This window comes from Petaurus breviceps, unplaced genomic scaffold (genome assembly GCF_028583685.1).
Source record: "Petaurus breviceps papuanus isolate PSGF00001 unplaced genomic scaffold, PetGlider_PUasm1.0 90683, whole genome shotgun sequence".
Classification (NCBI taxonomy): Eukaryota; Metazoa; Chordata; class Mammalia; order Diprotodontia; family Petauridae; genus Petaurus; species Petaurus breviceps.
The window spans coordinates 4,934,632-4,954,941 of NW_027187308.1; the positions used below are offsets into that span (position 1 = coordinate 4,934,632).

Genomic DNA, 20,310 nt, shown 5'->3' on the forward strand with positions numbered 1-20,310 from the left:
TAGTGGTTTGCCATTTCCTTTTCCAGTGGAGGACTATGAGGTAGTCAGAGGTTAAGTGACTTGCCCGGGGTCACATAGCTAGACAGTGTCTGAAGCTTTGAACTCAGGTCTTCCTGATTCCAGGCCCAGGGCTCTATCTACTGAGCTACCAGCTGTCTCTAACAGATAAATAAGGAAAAAAATAGCAGAAGAAAGGCATTAGAATTAAGAGGGATTGAGAAGGGCTTCCTGTAGAAGGTGGAATTTTAGCTGGAACTTGAAGGAAGCTAGAGAAGGCAGAAAGTGATGAAAACAGAGAGAACATTTTAGGCATGGGAGATAGTCAGAGAAAATGCCCAAACACCTAGCAAGATCTCTCAATATTAGGAGCAAAAAAAATTCTTTTTAAACAATTTCTGGAATTCTACTATCATAAGGTAATTAAATTCAATATTTCTTGAGTGACTGCTACTTCACAAGTCTGTGGTCAGTTAGGGTTATCTGTGCTAGTACCAAAAGCAGCACTACTATAGTTGAACATTGCAATACATTGCTCAGCATTGTAACAGGTGCGATAGAGGATTTCTAAGTGGCACACACACACATACACACATATTCCTTGATCTTAATTACCTTTCAGTCTAATTAAACACATATGAAACAAAATGAGAATTACCTGTTTAAATTTATAGTGAAAACTTAATGTAATTGAGTAGGATTTTTTAAAAATAAATGTTCAGAATGAGTCAAGGCAATAAAGAATGTGCAATGGAGGACATTAACTTGACCTTGAAGGATGTTTAAAATTTGGATTCGTGGAGAGGAAGGAAGTAGGGTATTCTAGGAAGGGATATTAGTATGTGAGGAAAGACAGAACAGGGGCAGCTAGGTGGCACAGTGGATAGAGTCAGGCCTAGAATCAGGAAGACTCATCTTCATGAGTTCAAATCTGGCTTCAGACACTTACTAGTTATATGACCCTGGGCAAATCACTTAACCCTATGTGCCTCAGTCTCCTCATCTGTCAAATGAGCTGGAAAAGGAAATGCCAAACCATTCCAGTACCTCTATGAAGAAAATCCCAAATGGTATCATGAAGAGTCAGACATGATTGAAAAGACTGAGGAACAACAAAAAAAGACAGTGTCATGGTCATGGAAAATAAGATTTATAAGCAGAATGAGTTTGTTTTTTTTTAAGTCCAGAACCCTTATGGAATTTTAACAGGAGGTGGAGAGTAGGAAGGAGAATTGGAGGCTAGGCATCCTCTTCCTTCCTGGGTATTTCCTGGTCTCCTCAGCTGTGGGCGATTGCCATGGAGCAGAACGTTCACCCCATCTCTGGACGACTGCAAGGGTTCAGCTCCCCAGCTCACGATTCCAGTGTTTTCACGATAGCTTCATTGCCTTCTATCTGGATCTGAACCTAGGCGCGGGCTGCCTCATCTGATGCCCCTGACAAGTCTGAGTGCGCCTTTTCCAGGTTGGATCTGGCGGCCGCCAGGTCCTGCATGTCCAGAGCCACAGCTTCCTCTGCAAGCAGCTACACCGAGGAATCGGCATTCGCTGTGACAGAACCGCTGCTCACAAAACACTTGGTGGTGGTGCCATCCTCGCGTGCATGGTCACCACACAGGGCTTCAGCACCTGCAGGGTGGACACGTGGGCAGCAAGGATCCCAAAGGCCTCACTCTGGGTTGGCACATCCACCTGCTTCACATTGGCTTCACTGAAATACACCTGCCTCGGGGAGGCGAAGGTGAAGGACATCTGGCCAGGGACAGTGGCGGCGGCGGCCGGGGAGGCCTCGGCGTAGGCGCGGGCCAGAGGGGCCGCAGGGGCCCGGACTCGGGCTTGGCGCTGCAGGAAGAGGCTGCAGCGGCGGAGCAGGGCTGTGGGAAGCACGGCGGCTGCGGAGGCGGCGGACAGGCCGGTAGCAGGAGCAGGGGAACAGGCTTCGGGGCCAAGGACGGATAGGTGGGCCGCGCAAGGGAACCTGGGAAAGAAGAATGATTGTTTGTTTGTTTGTTTTTAACAAGAGATACGAGCATAAACTTGATTTGTCAAGAAATAGAGAGTTATTTTGTTACATAGCAGGAGAGTCATGTATGAGAAATGATTTTAGGAAGATTAATCTGGGAGAAACATTTAGGTTGGAGACAGGAAGACTAGTTAATTATTAGGTTATTAGTTCATTTAAATTTGAATCAGACAATCAGGGTGGGAAGGCTCCTTAGAGATCATCTACCCTTTCATTTTATAAGTAAGGATATTGGGACTCAGGGATGGGAAATGAGTAATACAAAATCACATTGCTCATTAGTGACGTCTGACATTGGTTCTAGGACCAAATCTTCATATTCCCAAGTCAATGTCCCACATAGTACCTTGAATTGATCAAATTATGGTTAAGCCTACTGACAATAGAAATGGTGAGGCAAACGACTTCCTTATTTTTGCAACTGAAATGTCAAGACATACTCTGAGAAACCATATTTTTCCTTATTTAGAACTCTAAGTAAAATCCCTCAGTGATAAACACAATCTGGTGGTGTTTGTCAGTTAACCTAATAAATAATTAACTCCTTTTGACTATACAAGCTCAAAAGTGACTCCAAGGACACTCCAAATCAATCACTTAGGAAGAAATAGCTATGAGAGACAGTCTGAGGAAAAAATGGATAGAATTTGTCAATTGACTAGATATAATGAAAAAAAAATCCTCTTCATAAACTAGCCTCCTTGTACCTTCCCAGGATTCTGTCTTACTCCTCCTTACCCCCCTGCTCTTCATCCAGGGAGTCTTTAATCCAGTGACATGGCTCCTAGCTGTCTCCCAAACAAGACACTCTATCTCTCAGTTCCAGTTATTTTCTCTGGCAGTCCCTCCTGCCTGGAATACCTCCCCATCACCTCCTGGCTTCCCTGACTCCCTTGAGGTCCCAGCTAAAATCTCACTTTCTACAGGAAGCCTTTCCCAACCCCTCTTAATTACAGTGCATTTTACCTCTTGTTTTTTCCCCATTTATCCTGTATCTAGCTTTCTTGTATGTATTCGTTTGCTGTCCTTCATTAGATTGTGAGCCCCTTGAGAAGGACTGTGTTTTTCCTTAACCAGCACATAGTAAACACTTAATACATGTTTATTGACTACTGACTCCCAAAAAGGGATGACAAATAAAATGTTAAAGTTTCAAGCCTGGATGACTAAGAAACCATCAGAGTCTAGAAAGTCATGGGACTTTTCATGTGGACATGTTGAATTCAAGGTCACGGCTGGTTATTCCTCTCTGAAAGTCAAATAGGAAACCTGAAAGATGACACTGGAACTCAAGGGAAACTTCAGACCTGGGCACACAAATTTTATAATAATACACAGTTTTCATAAAGAACTTTCACAAAGGACATTTCCATTATCTTATTTGTGATAGCAGTTGACACAGTAAGAAAAGAGGTTCTGTCAAAGAACGTATATAGAGGCAGAGACCCAAGAAGAAAGACTTGGAAACACACCATTTGGGAGCTGGAAAAGAACGTGAAAACAATGAAACCAGTGAAAAAGATGAAGGGGTGTTTAGAGAAGTAGTATGAGAACCATGACAGTTTGGGGGAAGTAAGAATTTCAGGAAGTCAATAACTTCAAATGCTTTGACTTGATAAAGAGAGTTGTCTCCAATCAAAATGCAAATAATACTGCTGAGAAGTCTAGCTCATTAAGCCTTATCAGCTAGTAATGCCTTAGTATGAATTTGATTATCTAGTCTTTCAAAAGACAGCTAGCTAAGAATAACTAGCTGGGAACAGCTCCCTTCAACGTAAACCACATGATATTGAGGTAGGAGTGCAAAGGAGGAAATAAAACAGAAGAAGAAATGGGATGGCAAAAAGAAAAAGGAGTGAGAAGACAAAATTCAGAGTCTGAAGAAGGCACCTCAGAGGAGCACAAGAGTAGCTGTTAGGCAGCCAAAGTATACAAGCTTTGCATTGGCCAAACACTAGAGGAGGAGATGGAAACCCAGATTAGAGAAGATGGCTAAAGATGGAAGCCAGAGGGCATGGAAAAACTGCCAAAATTCCAATTTTCCCTAGGATCATCCCCTTTGTTTATAAGACCATGAAATAAACACAAATGTATATTAAATATTTATGCATATATATTATGCATACACATATTCACATATGTATATATGCCTGTGATTGTGTATGTGTAGATAGATAGATATAGATAGATAGATAGATAGATAGATAGATAGATAGATGGATAGATAGACAGACAGACAGGCATCCCTAATGGAAAGTGAAGGTGAAGTGGGAAGTCAATCGAGGAAACAGAAACTCAGAAAAATACATGAGTACCTTTGAAAGAGCAATGGATCTGGAGACAGAATTCTGGACTATAGCATGAGAGCAATAGTTAATGAGCATCCAGAAAAGTAAATGACCACAAAGAACTAGGATCAATTCATCAGTAACAAGAAGTCATGCTAGAAGAAAGGAGCACAATAAAAGAAACTGGGATAGAGGAGAAGAGAGAGGAAGGTTCTGCCACAAAAAAAAAAAAACTTCACTAATTTTGCCATGTGACCCTATCCATGTATAGCTTGTAATAAGTTACAAAGAAGGGACTAGAGCAGCTTATTTTTTAGCCTAATTTTCTCTTAGTCCTGCTGCAAGTTTACATAAAGTGATTTTATATGACCAGTTGCTTATTACATGTGTGTCAAGGAAAAGGAGGCATAGCCTGTGCAATGACAAATTATTTAAACCTTTCTTCTCTGACTCTTCCAAGAAACAGAACCTTCTTTGACTTTCACTTTCTCTCACTTCTACCAGCCTCCTGAACCCAGTACCAACAAAGAGAGGAGAAAGAGGAAGAAATGAAGAGCAAGAATGAACTAAAAAAATGGATTCTGAATCTTCAGGAATATGCCCATGCTTATTCAATATAATTGAGTTCAATTTAATTCAACAAGTATTTGTTAGCAACTACTATGGGGAAGTGTGATAGTAATGGCAATTAAAGATTCCCCTGTATTGGCTTCGTTTTCAAATTGAGCTTGTTAATCCCACCTGTGGGATGGGCTTGTTGATGTAAAAAGAAATTCCTGAACTGGGAGGAGCTGGTAACGTAGATTTGGAGAGACACTAGAGAGAGGCAGAAGATCTTTTTTGGAAGCAGCACCTCGTGGAGAGAGAGAGACTAAGAGAATTGCTGGTGGCCACTTTGAATTGCCCTGGACTTTTGAGACCTGCCCCCTGAGCTGCCAAGGACTGAGGAGACATGGCTGTTTTGCTGTTGTTTTGCCAGATTTGTCCACTGGTGAAAGACAGTCCTTTTGTTGAAGAAGTCCTGGAACCTGGCTGTTTGCTAAGAAGCCCTGAGACTGTCCTGAAGACAGAGAATGAATACTGTCCACTGGTGAGGGACAGTGCTGTTGTTGCAGGGGTCTGGAGATTGTCCTGAAGACAGAATGAATACTATCCACTGGTGAAGGACAGTGCTGTTGTTGCAGGGGTCTGGGAGCCTTTCTGTTGGTTCAGAAGCCCTGAAGAAGGATTTTCTTGTTGTATGTTTACAGAAATCCTGGGAGAGGGCTTTGCTAATGTGCTCAGGGGTTCTAGGACTGTTCTACAGACAGAGGATAAATTCATGAAGGGATTGGCAATGTATCTTATGGCCTTGCTAAGCCTTGTCTCCCCAGGAACTAAGATTGCTGAGAACTTGCCTCGTGTCAAGATGAAGAGAAGACCTCCATTTGGGTATTAAGTGCTGTGTTTAAACTTGATGTAACTCTGGGGTAGATTCAATTGTGATCCAGGGGTGGGGAACTTTTGACCTTATGTTTGGAAACTAATCTCCATTTGAGAAGAGGGGCTTTGTGGTGGACTTAATTAAGGTATAGCCTAGGGGTGGAGAAGTATTTAGAACAGAGACTTTGTAATTGATTGAATGATTGGCAGGTCCTGGGGTGGGGTAGTCCTTGGAGATTATTTAATCACATTTAGTAAATGCTGTATTTGGAATGATGTCATGTTTTGATCTTCTCTGTTCTTGGTTGGTCACTGAATAAAATGGAGAGCACCTATGCTGGTATTTTGAACTTGGGAAGTTGCCTTTGCTTGGTATTATATTACAGGAAGGTACTATGTCAAGAGAGGGAAAAGCAAGGGAAGCAGCAGAATAGTATGATGGAAAGAGTTTTGGACTTGAAGTCAGAAGGCCTGGCTTCAAATATTGCCACTATACCTTACTACTGGTATCACCTTATACACACCATTTCATCTTTCTGCCCTCAGCTCTAGTTAATGGGTTATAAGATCTTTCCTGCCCATTAATAGGTCTCAGGTGGAGCCCATTAAGGGAAGCCTTCTAAGGGGAGACATGCTTGTAGATTCACATCTTTTGCTAATTTATAATTAGGTACCATCATAAGGGTTTTGATGCCTTCTGACTGAGAAGTGTATATATATATATACACATACATATATACACATATATGTGTATATATACACATGCATATATCTATACATATATGTATGTGTGTGTATATATAGTGTGTTTGTGTGTATATATATAGTGTGTGTATATTATATACATAATATACACACATTTATATGTATATACTCTAAGTTGGTATTTTGCTTTGGGGGCTCACTTAGGAGAAGGATCTTGTGATTCCCTGGTAGAGATGCTGAGTGGTCATATGTTCAGAGCTCCCCAACTGCTCAGGTATGAATAGGCTCTCTCGATCCAGGAATGTATGTAAAGTGTATAGTTGATTCAGGCAGTCAGAGACCTTCCTGTTGGTCTTTATTTCTCCACTTGTATTTTCTGTTTGTATTTTCTCTGAAGTTCAGGGTAATTTGAAAAGATTGTTGACCCCTTAAAAGCTATCTTTCCTATTAAAGCAGATCTAAGAACCTGTGCTAGCAGCCATCCTGGGTATACTAGTGTAGTTGCTGTTGCAGTCTCTCAGCTGTAAAATAAGAAGTTGAACTAGGTCACTTTTGAGATACCTTCCAGCTCCCTGATCATGATTCTAGGAAGTCACTTGAGAATCAAACAGTTAGCTAAAAAAATGAGAAATTCCCCAGTCACATGACTGAATTTTTTCAGTGAGACAACTATTGCACTAAGGGATATAAAACTTCCCCTAAAAACTGCCTTTGCTGCATCCCACAAATTTTGGTATGTTGTCTCATTATTATCATTCTCTTGAATGATGAAGTTACTGATTGTTTCTATAATTTCTTTTTTGACCCACTCATTCTTTAGGATTAAATTGTTCAGTTTCCAATTAGTTTTTAGTCTATCTTTCCATAGCTCTTTTTTGCATATGATTTTTATTGCATCATGATCTGAGAATGATGCATTTAATATTTCTGCCTTTCTGCACTGAATTGTGAGGTTTTTATGCCCTAGTACATGGTCAATTTTTGTGTATGTTACATGTACCGTTGAGAGGAAAGCATATTCCTTTTTATCCCCATTCAGTTTTCTCCAGAGATCTATCATATCTAGCCTCTCTGAAATTCTATTCACCTCCTTAACTTCTTTCTTGTTTATTTTCAGGTTACATTTATCACGTTCAGAGAGGGGGAGATTAAGGTCTCCCACTAGTAGTTTTGCTATCTATATCTTCCTCTAATTTCCTTAACTTCTCCTCTAGGAATTTGGATGCTATACCACTTGGTGAATATATGTTAAGTAATGATGTTGCTTCATTCTCGACGGTGCCTTTTAGCAGGATATAGTTTCCTTCCTAAGGATATAGTTTCCTTCCTAATTTCTTTTAATTAGATCTATTTTTGCTTTTGCTTTATCTGAGATAAGGATTGCTACCCCTGCTTTTTTTTTTTTACTTTAGTTGAAGCATAATATATTCTACTCCAGCCTTTTACCTTTACCCTGTGTGTATCCCCTTGGTTCAAATGTGTTTCTTGTAGACAACATATTGTAGGATTATGGTTTTTAATCCATTCTGCTATCCACCTCTGTTTTATGGGAGAGTTCATCCCATTCGCATTCACAGTAATGATTACTATCTGTCCCTTTCCCTCCATCCTATTCCCTCCCCTGCTTATGTTTTTGTTTCTTCCTTCTCCCTTCTCCTCCTTAAGAGTTTTACTTTTGACCACCACCTCCCTCAGTATTCCCTCCCTGTGACCCCCCCTTCTTTACCTACCCTTTCCCCCTACTACTGTTTCCCTCCCTTCTAATCCCTCCTCCTTCTTATCCCCTCCTTACCCCTCCTACTACCTATAGGACACAATGGATTTTTATACCTATGGGAGTATGTTATTCTCTCTTTGACCCCAAACCAATGAGAGTAAATTTCATACAGTGTTCCTCTCCCTACCTCCTTCCCCTCTATTTAATGAGTTTTTGTGTCTTTTCACATTAGAATTTTAAACTTAACTGATTATGTTAATCCCTCTTTGAACCAGAACTAATGAGAATAAAGTTCAAATGATCTTCATCTCCCTCTTTCCTTCCCCTCTACTATAGTATGTTATTATGCCTCTTCATATGGCATAATTTACCTTTTTCTGCTTCATCCTTTCCTTTTATGCCATTACAGTCCCTTTGAATGCCTTAATAAGTTTTTTATTTTTTATCATCAGATTAGTTCATTTATACCCACACCTTCTATCTATGTATATTCCTTTTAAGGTCATGATAATCATATAAATTTCATATTGACAGGTATCAGCTTCTCATATAGGGATGTAAACAGTTTGCTCTTTTTGCATCCCAAATTATGTGCATGTGTGCATATGTGTATGTGTGAGTGTGTGTTTTCCTTGTTTACCTTTTTATGTCTTTTTTGAGTCTTGTAATTGGAGATCAAATTTTCCATTGAACTCTGGCTTTTTTATCAGGAAAGTCTGGAAGTCCCTTATTTCATTAAATGACCATCTCCTTGCCTGAAAGATTATTCTCAGTTTTGACGAATAGTGGATCCTTGGTTGCAGTCCTAGCTCTTTTGCCTTACAAAATATCAAATTCCAATCCCTCCAATCTTTTAATGTAGAAGCTGCTAGGTCCTGTGTAATCCTGACTGTAGTTCCACAATATTTGAATTGTTTCTTTTTGGCTGCTTGCACTATTTTCTCCTTAACCTTGTAATTCTGGAATTTGGCTACTATATTTCTTGGAGTTTTCAATTTGGGATCTCTTTCAGGAGGAGTCCGGTGAATTCTTTCGATAACTATTTTACCTTCTGATTCTAGGAGTTCAGGACAGTTTTCTTTGACAGTCTCTTAGAGGATGTTGTCCAGGCTGCTTTTTTCATTGTGGCTTTCCAGTAGACCAATAATTCTTAGGTTATCTCTCCTAGATCTGTTATCCAGGTCAGTTGTTTTTCCAGTGAGATATTTTATACTTTCTTCTAATTTTTCAATCTTCATGTTTTGCTTGATTGACTCTTGGTGCATCATAGAGTCCTGAGATTCAATTTGGCTGATTCTAATTTTTAGTGTATTATTTTCTTCAGTTAATTTTTGAAGGTCTTTTTTCAAGGAGGTATTTTCATCAATTAGTTCACAAATTTTACTCTTTAAGGATTTGTTTTCTTCAGTGAGACTTTTTTTGCAATTTGATCACTATAAATTTAAATTTACCTTCTACATCTCTAATTTGGCTTTAAAAATCTTTCTTGAGCTCCCCCAAGAATGCTTTTTGGGGCTTGCGACCAGTTCATATTTCCATTTGTGGTCTCAGGTGTGGATACAGAATCCATGGTGTCTCCTGAAAGGGATTCTTCTCATTCACAATAATAGGATTCCAATGTCTTTGGTCTTGCCTTTGCAAGTTGCTTCCAGCCCATTGTAATTGGCTATTTCCTGACCTTTAAAGTTTATTTCTGCTCCTGGTGTACAGAGGAGGGCTCTGATCCAAGCTTCTCAGGCTGGGAACTAGAAGCCTGGTTGTTGACTTTGTGTGCTGTACCCTCTGGGTGTCTAGACTGAGGCCAAGGCCAGGACTCTCATTGTTTCCCCTAAATTACCCTGAGGCTCACAGAGTAATCTGTGGGGGACTGGTAGACTGGCCACTTCAGATTTCTGCCCCTCTGCCCCTGGGCTACACCTCAGGCAAGCTCTTGCTGGTCAGGTGAGGTGGGGCTTGTTGAGACCCCTCCAGCCCTTTACTTCAGACTCCTTACTGCCTCAGTTACATCCTCTCTCCATGACTCCTAAGCCTGAGGCTGTTTCCACTATTTCAGGATTTTACTCTGGATGGGACATTTATCTCTGGGTTTTCTAGGTCAGGGAGGGGGTATTGGAGCAGTTAGAGTTTTTACTTTGCCATCTTGGCCTCTGGAAAATCGGATAGGTGTTTTTTAAACTTCCAGGCTTTGGGCTGATAGCCCCAGGAGAAGCTGCTGTCACTGCTTCCAGCCCTGTGCTTTCTCTTATCCAGCTCTGATGGATCCTCCTGTCCCATGGTGAGACACTGGTGAGATGCTGGTGAGACTGCTGAGAAGGCTTCAAATCGCCCTTCGGGTGGGTGAGTCTGCTGGCTGGGGCTCCTTCTCACTCTGATGTAGTATGCTCTCTATTCTGCACTGGTGCAACCCCTGCCAGTGAGCTAACTATTGATCGGTTTGAAGAGGATACCCATAGGGAGGGTTAGGGTTGCTCTGGAGATGCCAAAATACCAACATGCCAGGTCCTGCCAAATTAATTCAACTCAAGTCTTCTCAGCCAAAGAAAAATAAAGTTTATTAAAAGTTCACTTGTATTAGAGTCAAAGTAAGTCTGTGCTAGGTCATTCCATGGCACTCTCACCATTCTATGGCATTCTCACTATTCTATGGTGCTCTCCCTATTCTATGGTGCTCTCACAAACATGAAGACAGGATGGAGTCTTATATGCAGAAGATTGTGGGAGGAATCTAGGGATGGTCTAGGGGAGGAGTTTGGGGAGGGTCTTCAGGAGGAGTTAATGAGGTCAATGAGTGATTAAGGGTGGGAAGTGGCTGGAGGCCACAAACAATGGTGGGCTAGGCCAGTTCAAGGGTGGATGGATATTTTGATAGGCTCAAGGGTGGGAAGTAGATGAACAATGGAGGGCTAGGCTAGTTACTAGGCTAGAGTTAGTAGTTAGCAGTTAGTAACTAGGGAGAGGTCTGGGCCCAGCCACGATGTAAGGCTTATTGCCTCATGCAAATTCCTTATCAAATGGGATGATTTAATCAAAAGTTCAGGTGAGGTTCCCAGAGCCTGTACCTCAAGGATTCAAGGAGAGCTCTAGGGGGCTCCCAAAACCCATACCTCAGCAACTTCTTTTTGGCATTGCGCAGAAACATTCTTATTTAAATTATAGATTATTTTCTATACAGCCCAATACAAAGATTGGTAAATACACACATACAGAAGCGTGTATATGTGTATACCTGTGTATATAGGCATCTATATGAATATATTTATATATAATAGCATTGATAAAGCAATTTAAGGTTTGCAAAGCACTTTACATATTTTAACATATACATATATGTATGTATGTGTATATATGTAGACAACTAGGTGGCACAGTAGATAGAGTACTATGCCTGGAGTCAGGAGCTCCTGAGTTCAAATCTGACCTGTGACTCTGGGCAAATCACTTACTCCATTTGCCTCAGTTCCCTCTTCTGCAAAATGAGCTAGAGTAGGTAATGGCAAATCACTACAGTATCTTTGTCAAGAAAACCCCAAATGGGCTCACGAAGTGTGAGAGATAATGAAAATGACTAAACAACATATACATACACACATATCTGTATGTACATGTATACATATAGAGATAGACATATACATGGATACATACATACTAGCATACACAACTTAAAATCCAGAAGCTAAAACTATAGATACAAATAGAAGTGATTATTTTGCTTTCATAGGGTTGGACTGAGGCAAATATATTTTATAAGACATAAGTATTTATCCAGTTCCCTTCTTCTCCAAACTTAAATGGAAGCAAAAGAATTTCCCATACCTGGCATATTCAAAGAAAGTCCCTTGGATAGGATGACATAGAGAATAGTCAAAGCCTGGAATTAAACAAAGAATCTTAGACCTGGAATTGGTCTATTTCACAGAATTCCAGCATCTCAGAGCTGGAAGGGATCTCATAGGTCATCTAGTCCAATCTTGCCCAAATCCAAGCAGGAGAGAAAATAATACACCCCCTTCATTTACAAATAAGAAAACAGAATCTCAAGCAACAAGAATCAAGCAAATTGAATTTATTAAGCACTTACTATGTGCCAGACACCATATTAAGTACTGGGAATACAAATGCAAGCAAAAAAGACAGTCTCAGCACCCAAGGAGCTTATTCTCCAGTGTAATTAGACTGTAATTCACTGGAAAGGTACAATGGCTTGTCCAATTTCCCATAACTATGTGTAAAAGACAGTCTGGTAGAGTAGCAAGAACATTATAGTAGGGGTTATTCTATCATTAACTATCAGTGTGATGTTGGACATGTGAGCCAATTTTGCTCAAAAGGCAATCTGAGTATGGTGCCAGCAGCCTAGGTTAGGAGCTGTGGTCCAAGTAGCAGAGGCATAATTCTAGTCAGGGTTTTTGGATCTAAGCCTTTGCCCTTTTGACTCAGATTCTATAAACTTCCCTGCCTAGCAATTCTGATTTACCCCAGGATTACAGTAACATCAAGAGCAGGTCAGGATATAAGGGTGGCAAATTCAGGTTAACCAATCTAACTAATTCAATAGGTAGGATTGTGTAAGCTTATGGAAACTACATGACTTGCTGCTTCTATTTGGGGAATTTGAATCACTCTTTTTTTTGCCCTCACTTTCTATCCTTGAGATTGTTAACATAAGGCAGATATTGTAGTACTCAACGAATCTCTTGCTACAAGTGGCCATAATTGGACATCTTGACCTGCCCTGAATTGTTCCATCCCTATGTAATGAGTATGGGAATTTGAAGATCTTCCCTGCCCTTTAATAGACGTAGGGGGGAGTTTGAAGACCTCCCCTGCTTTGAAAGTAAACTCTGCTCCCAATAGGCTGAATATAATCACATGGAGCCTGTGAGGGAATTTGCTAAAGGGTGGAGCAGAGCCCACAGGAAGCTTCCCTGCTGTGAAGATAAACTCTGCCTGTAATAGGCTGAATGGAGCCTGTGGTAGGACAAGTTTGCTGAAGGGAAGTAGAACCCATAGGAAGCTGGTGATCAAAGCTAGCAAGCCATTATGGGAGAAGGAATGCTCATTAAGGAGATAGAGAGGTTTGTGAGTAAATATTGATCTTGTATTAGTTTGTGGGAAGGCTGAAGGATGCTGTGGCTCTCAGTGTTATTATGGCTTCTGAATATCTTTGGTACTATGATGGAATCAGCTTACTGGTTTTGGGATTTGGTTTTCTGGTGTCTAAATAAATGCTTCAGTTCTATCCTATATCTGGAGAGTTTGGTATATTTTGTGATCAAACATCATGAGATATTTAGAGTTACAGTCTTTATCGTGATTGTGGGTGCTGTAAATATTGCATTTGCACTATACCCTATTAGACCATCCTTTGATGTTGTAACTAAGTGATGTATGTAGTCTATGACCAACAACTAAAGTTCAGGGTTTATATGCATTGGGTTCAATTTTGAGGGTTTCTGTTATTAATATCCCTCTTTGGGCCTCATGTAACACCCCCCCCCATCCACTCATGATCATGATCCCTCTACTTTCCTCCCCAGTGGTATCAAAATCTGGCTTATATTTAAAGTCTTCACAAAAAGAGAATATGGCTCTCATGCAAGTACTGTACTTAAGCTAACAAGACAACAGAGATGGAAAAAGTATTCACCTTGACACAACTTAAGTTCTCAGAGCAGAGCTAGTAAAAGTCATTGTCTTTCCTTCCTCCTGGAACCTACACATAACTCTCCAGGTTTGTAGAACCACCTTGAGTATAAAAGCTCTTTCCTCTTTCCCTTTATTTCTCTATTACCTCCTTCACCAAAGGAAAGAACTCAAGGTTGCTGTTTACCATTCCTACACAGTCCATATGACTCACAGTACCAGTGAAAAACAAGTTCTAAAAAGCAAGCTTTGCCACATTGTGGTGCAGTTTCTTACAGCTCCATCCCAGTCCTAAGAACTCTTTTGCTGGGTCTAGAAAGCCTGGTCCAGGAAATCTACTATTTCATCTACTACTCACTCTAGGAATTCTACAACTACGAAGACTTCTTTGGGACATGTAGTCCCCCGTAGATGTGTCATAACTATACAAGTTTCCCTTGAGAGAGCCAATTCCAGGTGTTTCCAACTGGCTTTCTTTGCCTGACTTTCCATATCTTCCTTTCCTTGTCTAAGCCACTGTGTCTATGTTCCACTATTCAAAGGCCAAGGCCAAGGCCCATAGTATATGAACTGTCTATCCACCATCATCAATCTGGCATCAGTTCAGAAATCCAAGAATAAGGAAAAAATTCACATCTTATTAAAAAGTAAACCTTGTCAACTTCATCATTTTAAGGAAGTGGCACCAGTGTCAAAATAAAGTCTCAACCAATGCAGAATAATTACTAGGAACACATTCCATATACATATGTACTGACTCACCATGCTCATCGTATTAAAAGCATTTTTATTATTGTTTCAACTCAGCCTAGAACCCTAAGTCCTAAGTGGTGTACAGGTAAGTTATTGGTTGATGGAAACTCCAATAACATCCATGCTTCTCCTCTTAGATTTCAGGGGTACTATGACCAGCATGGACATGGGGGATGACTGTGTGGACAGAAATAGTTCATCTCTATATTCTTTACCCTAAAAGCAGTAGATTTGGTGTGTTAGCAACATATCCCTCCACTCAACCCTATCAATATAGGTCATAGAATCATAAATATACAACTGGAAGAAACCTCTAGAGGTTTCTAGTCCAATAAAGGCCATCTGATCCAATCTCCTCCTTTTATAAATGAAGAAAGTGATGCCCAGGGAGGTCGTGACTTGCCAATGGTCACTTAATATAGCAGGAAGAGAGATCTGAACCTATGGCCTTTGATTCCATAGTTAATATTTTCACCATACCACTCTCCTTCCCTGTGAATACACAGTTAACACAATCAGATTACTGTAAAAGTAACTTCTGCTTTGGATACATACACACACACACACACATACATACATATGTACATATATAAAATCTTCAAAGTGATTAGTAAATATTAGTTATATTCTACTTTCAAAGTCAACCTGTTTCCATTAATCTTTCCTCACTACCCATAATGACAAATTTGAGTTTCAATCTACTTTGGAAACAGGTGCTATCACTTTACACATGATTTGGGGAAAGGCCAATTTCCAGCATGTACCTTTCAGCTAGTTCAACCTCAGTTAGGCTGCCCTTACTTCCAAGAAACTATCCATCTTTAAAGACCTCCCTGCATTAATTGAGCCTAATAGCCCTTGATGTAGGTAATGTTCATCCTGTCTTCTGTGGAAAAAAAAAATGGTGGCAAGGAACTAAATGGGAGAGTTGGGGAAATTTAAATATTTATACCCTGAGGAAAATTAAGTCAATTGGATATGGTAATGTTTTAAATGAAATGCTAATAAGCAAATGACTACATAATCAAACCCTCTCATTTGACAATGATTTGACAAAGCTGACTTTCAGCTATGTGGTTTAACATGAAGGGCCAAATTTTCAAGGACAGTTTCCCTTTGTGGGCACATAATTTGGACAAAAAAAAAGATGCAGAGAGACCCACAGTTGAAGCAAATACCACATGAGTTATTGAATTACAGCTGCAGTTGACTAATTGCATATTTGCTCCCTAAAAATCCTGTGTGGATGAGGCTCTGTTCTGTATGAGAAGGGGAGTCACTGTGGGAAATAGGTAGGAGAGGAATCATAGACTTCTGTGCCAACCTTAAGATTTGTGAGATCAGGGGAGCAGAGTAAAATATGAGAGTGTCTGACGGCAAAGCTGTTTGAAACTGACTTTGTTCACCTTGGAAGGTAACCAGGGAACTGATTGTTCCACTTTGGACTACGGCTACCAGAAACAACTGGAGGTTGACTCTTTCCACAAGGGAAAGCTTGTATTTGGAGTCTTGCATGAATGTAGCAAAAAATATTCTAAGCCACTGTAATGGGAATGTAAATTTAAAGATCTTCCCTGCCCCTAGGCTAAAGTGCACCTGGAGCCTGGGGTGGGAGGCTTGTTTTTCAGTAGATACTTCTTGATTGGCATGTGGGTCAATAAGGTTGTTACATTCTCTGAGCCAGGAGAAGGCTATATAAGCCCTGGTGTCTAGCTTTGTTTTGGGGCTCACTTTGAGAAGTGTTCTGTGATTTGATATGGATTCTGGGAAGCCGTTGTCCAGAGGCCCCCCCCCCCCGCTTTGAAAAACCCAGATGTTGAAACGCAGATGTTGATTGGGTATGGATGTAATGGTTGGACAGTTTGGAAAGCTGTCTACTTGATCTGTTTCTGTCTTGATACTTCTGCCTGTATACTTTGAAGTTTGGGGTGCTGACCTTTTTCCCCTGAACTAGGTAAACAATATATGTTTGACTGATTAAAGTAAGCTTGTTAACCCATTTTGAGTTGCTTTCCTTTAACAAAGCAGATCCAAGAACCTGTATGGGCAACCACCCTGAGGATGCTTGGGGTGCTTGCTGCTACAGCCACAGAACACCCTTCGGAGTGCCTTTCCAGGGAAGGAATTTGGTGGCACAATGAAGGAAAAATTTCCCCCTGCACACTCAACAAAAATTGTTAAGCACTCCTGATATGAGAAAGGATTTCCTTTGAACAATGTTGGCTGGAGTGAGCTGAAGCCAGCTTGAACTGATGGTGGTTAAATTTTCACTGTGAACATTTACACCAGAAAATAACAAACATTAGAAACTAGAGTTCGATTTATTGCTTTGTTGATTCTCTACTCTTAAAAAAAAGTTATAGAGAACATATTAATGATGTAGATTAAACTTAAATGTATGTTATTGATACATACAGTCATGTGTGTCTGTATATACATACAGACATGCATATTTATTTATTAATACATTTATTCATTTTTCCTGAAGAAACAGTTGCTTAGAGGGAAGACAAATTTGGGAAACAAATTTGACAAATCTGAGATGGAGGGATGAAGAAGAGGAGACCAGGAGAATTGCTTTCTTTCTAGAAAAGCTAGAATAGATAGAGAACCTTGGCCAAGAACCTAAAGTAAAGGTAATCTCTGTGGAGCAGTAGAAAGAATGCTGGATTTAGTTAAAGAATTTGGATTCAAACCCTGACTCCCATATTTAATATCTGTGTGACAAATGGATCCATTGGGGTCATTGATCCAAAGCTGGAAAAGACTTCAGAGGTCACATAGTCCAACCTCCCCAATTTGTAGATGAAAAAATTGAGTGCAAGGAGGTCAAGTGATTTGTTAAAGTTCACAAAATTAGTAATTAGTCACACTTCAATGTCATATAATGTGATTTGTACCTCGGTGCTTTGGCTGTAACTCCTTGCTCTTTCCACTGTAGTATAATCCAGGCCTCAGTTTCCTTCTGTGTAAAATGAAAGGTGTGGGTTAGATATCCTCTGATGTTCTTTCTAGATCTAGGTCTATGATCCCATAGTTCAGTGAAATCTCAGGGGTAATAGGAAGATTAATAACATGTTTCTGAAGAGCTATGAAATCCCTAGAAAAACCATGGAAATTTAAAGCCAAAATGGACTTGAGATTTGTTACAATTGAATTATTTCCTTTCACGGTTGAAAAAAATAAGGTTCATAGAGACTGAATGGCTTGCTTAAGGTCACATAGCTAGTCAGGGACAGAGTTAGAACTGAAATCCAGATTCCCAGTCTAGTTGTCCATGCTTATGAAGCTAAACATAATCACTTGCACAGTGTTAATGCTTCCCTAGTCTTTGGATTTTTATCAATCCAGTATCCCAGGATAGAAAGTCAACTTCAGAATCAGGAAGACCTAGGTTCAAGTCCTCGCTCTGACACATATTAGTATGTGACCCTGGACAAGTCACTTAAATTCTCAGTGCTGTAGACCAGATGCATCACGACTCACAAAATTCCACAGTGTAAAAGGTAATAGAGAAATATTTGAGAAAATAAATTAAAATACAGTAAAACATGAATAATAAAAAATATTTGATTTTCTAAGTTAATATGATTCCCACGGGGATCTTTATTATGGTTTAGTGGTCCCCATTTCAATTTGAGTTTGATACTACTCCTCTAAGATAACTTTCTTAGACTATAAGTTTCAGAGAAGGTCCCAACCTGCTTTGGTAAAGGACCCCACCAGGCATTCTTTAAATCCATGATATTATAGATCTAATCCCTGTTCCTATCCCTATACAAGGAGCACAACAGATGCTATGGGCAATTATTCATTCTGTTGATTTTCTTTTCTTTTCTCAATTCCCTAAATTGGACTTTATCTATATTGAAGGTTAAGTCCCAACCACTCCGTACTCTGCTTTTCCAAAGATGAGAAGTCTGGGAAATACATGGGTATACACTGACACATACCCAGAAATTCTATCTCCCCATAGCATAAATCTATGCTGCCTATGCTACTAATGAAATCACTGATGCCCTGCCACACACAAATGGAGAGGAATTGTATTCTCTTCTGTTTCCATCAATGCACTCATGGTTGCATGAGACCATTGATTCCAATAATGAGTTCCCCAGGAAGGAACTATAATAACAAAAGAGCCACATTCTTTGCTAAATCTCTTGGAAATCTAAATTTACCACCCTGGGATGGGTATATGAAGGCACAAATAATTCATCAGGGTGCAAACTACTATGTTTTCTAGGGCTTTTCCAGTATGAGAATCATTTAGCCCTATTTAATATTTACTATGAGGACTTCAGCTATGTGAATATTCCTCCAAATGAGAAAGTGAAAAACAATTATATCATTTCCATTACATCCTAGTTTTCTTAATAAAGGAGAAACAAGAGAGTTTAAAATTAATAGCAAGAGTAAGACTTATACTAGTTCAGTTAATGAGGAGCTCTTATGTACTGTAATTTTTATTTATTTATTTGTTTGATTAATTATTTAGTATATGCATTGAATTTGCCCAGTGTATAATAGCCTTCTGGGTACACTTATGACTGTAATTACCAAAAACTAGGCCTTACACTGACAACTTACAACCTAATCAGACATATTAAAGTAGAACATTCATGTATGTATTCTAAAAGCTCAGTTCTGTCTCTAAGAGGTGTCAGGGGAAATTTTCTTTCCTCAAGATGAGATGGTGATTACTAGTTTGAAGTCAGGCAAGAGATCAGTCAAACAATCAGCAAATGTTCATTGAGCACCTACTTAATGTGCAGGTCACTGTGCTAGGTGGTATGGGAAGATATAAAGATGTTCAAGGCAGGTAATAATAGCCCTTGTCCTCAAGGAGCTTACAATCTACTTAGACAAATAAGACAGATATTCAGAAAAGATAACTAATAATACAAAGCTTCAGAATAAGTTCCAAATGATAGGGATGGATAGAAGTGCAAAAAGAGTTTGGAGAGGGGGAAATTTCCATGAAATGGAGTGAGTGGGACCTCTTGGAAGTGGCAAGATTCCAGTTGGCCACTAGAAGATGGATAGGATTCAGATAGGCTGAGATGGAGGAGGGAAAGGCGTGTATATTCTAGGCAAGGAAAATATCAGGTTCACTGGAACAGAGTTAGACATGTGCAAAGTATGCTCACCAAGTAGTTCAGTCTGGCTAAAGTAGAGGACTTCTGTAGGTTAGTAGTGTGAGATAAGGTTCAAAAAAACAGGCTGGGGCAAAATTTGGGAGTGCCTTGAATGAACAACTGGAATCTGAACTTTATTCTTTAATTGACTAAGAGTCATTTAAGATTTTTGATCTTCAAGAGAGTGTGGAGCTGCAAGCACCCTAGCATACCCAGGGTGGCTGCCAACACAGATTCCTAGATCTGCTTTTCTAAAGGACAGCAACTCAAAATGGGTTAACAATCTTGCTTTAATCAAACATATGTAATTTACCTAGTTCAGGGGGAAAAGGTCAGCACCCTGAACTTCAGAGAATACAAATAAGTTACAAGCAGAAGTTACAAGCAGACAGAGAAACAGATCAGCAGACAGGCTTCCAACTGTCTGACCATTACATCCACACCTAGTCAGTTACCAGAGAGGGAAGCATCAAGATCTGGGTTTTCAAAGCCAGGTGGCTCAATGGCTGCCCAGAGTCTCGTCTGGTCAAATCACATAACTCTTCTCTAAATGAGCCCCAAAACAAAATCTCACATTATACAAAACAAAATCTCACATATAGCCTATGGGCTCAGAGAATGTCAC

The 20,310-nt window shown here is 39.9% G+C and overlaps 1 pseudogene; it reads right to left on the bottom strand.

Annotated features, from left to right (window-relative positions):
• Positions 1-1,388: 1,388 nt before the first annotated feature.
• Positions 1,389-10,425, bottom strand: LOC138144060 (ATP synthase subunit delta, mitochondrial pseudogene; annotated as a pseudogene).
• Positions 10,426-20,310: the final 9,885 nt, after the last annotated feature.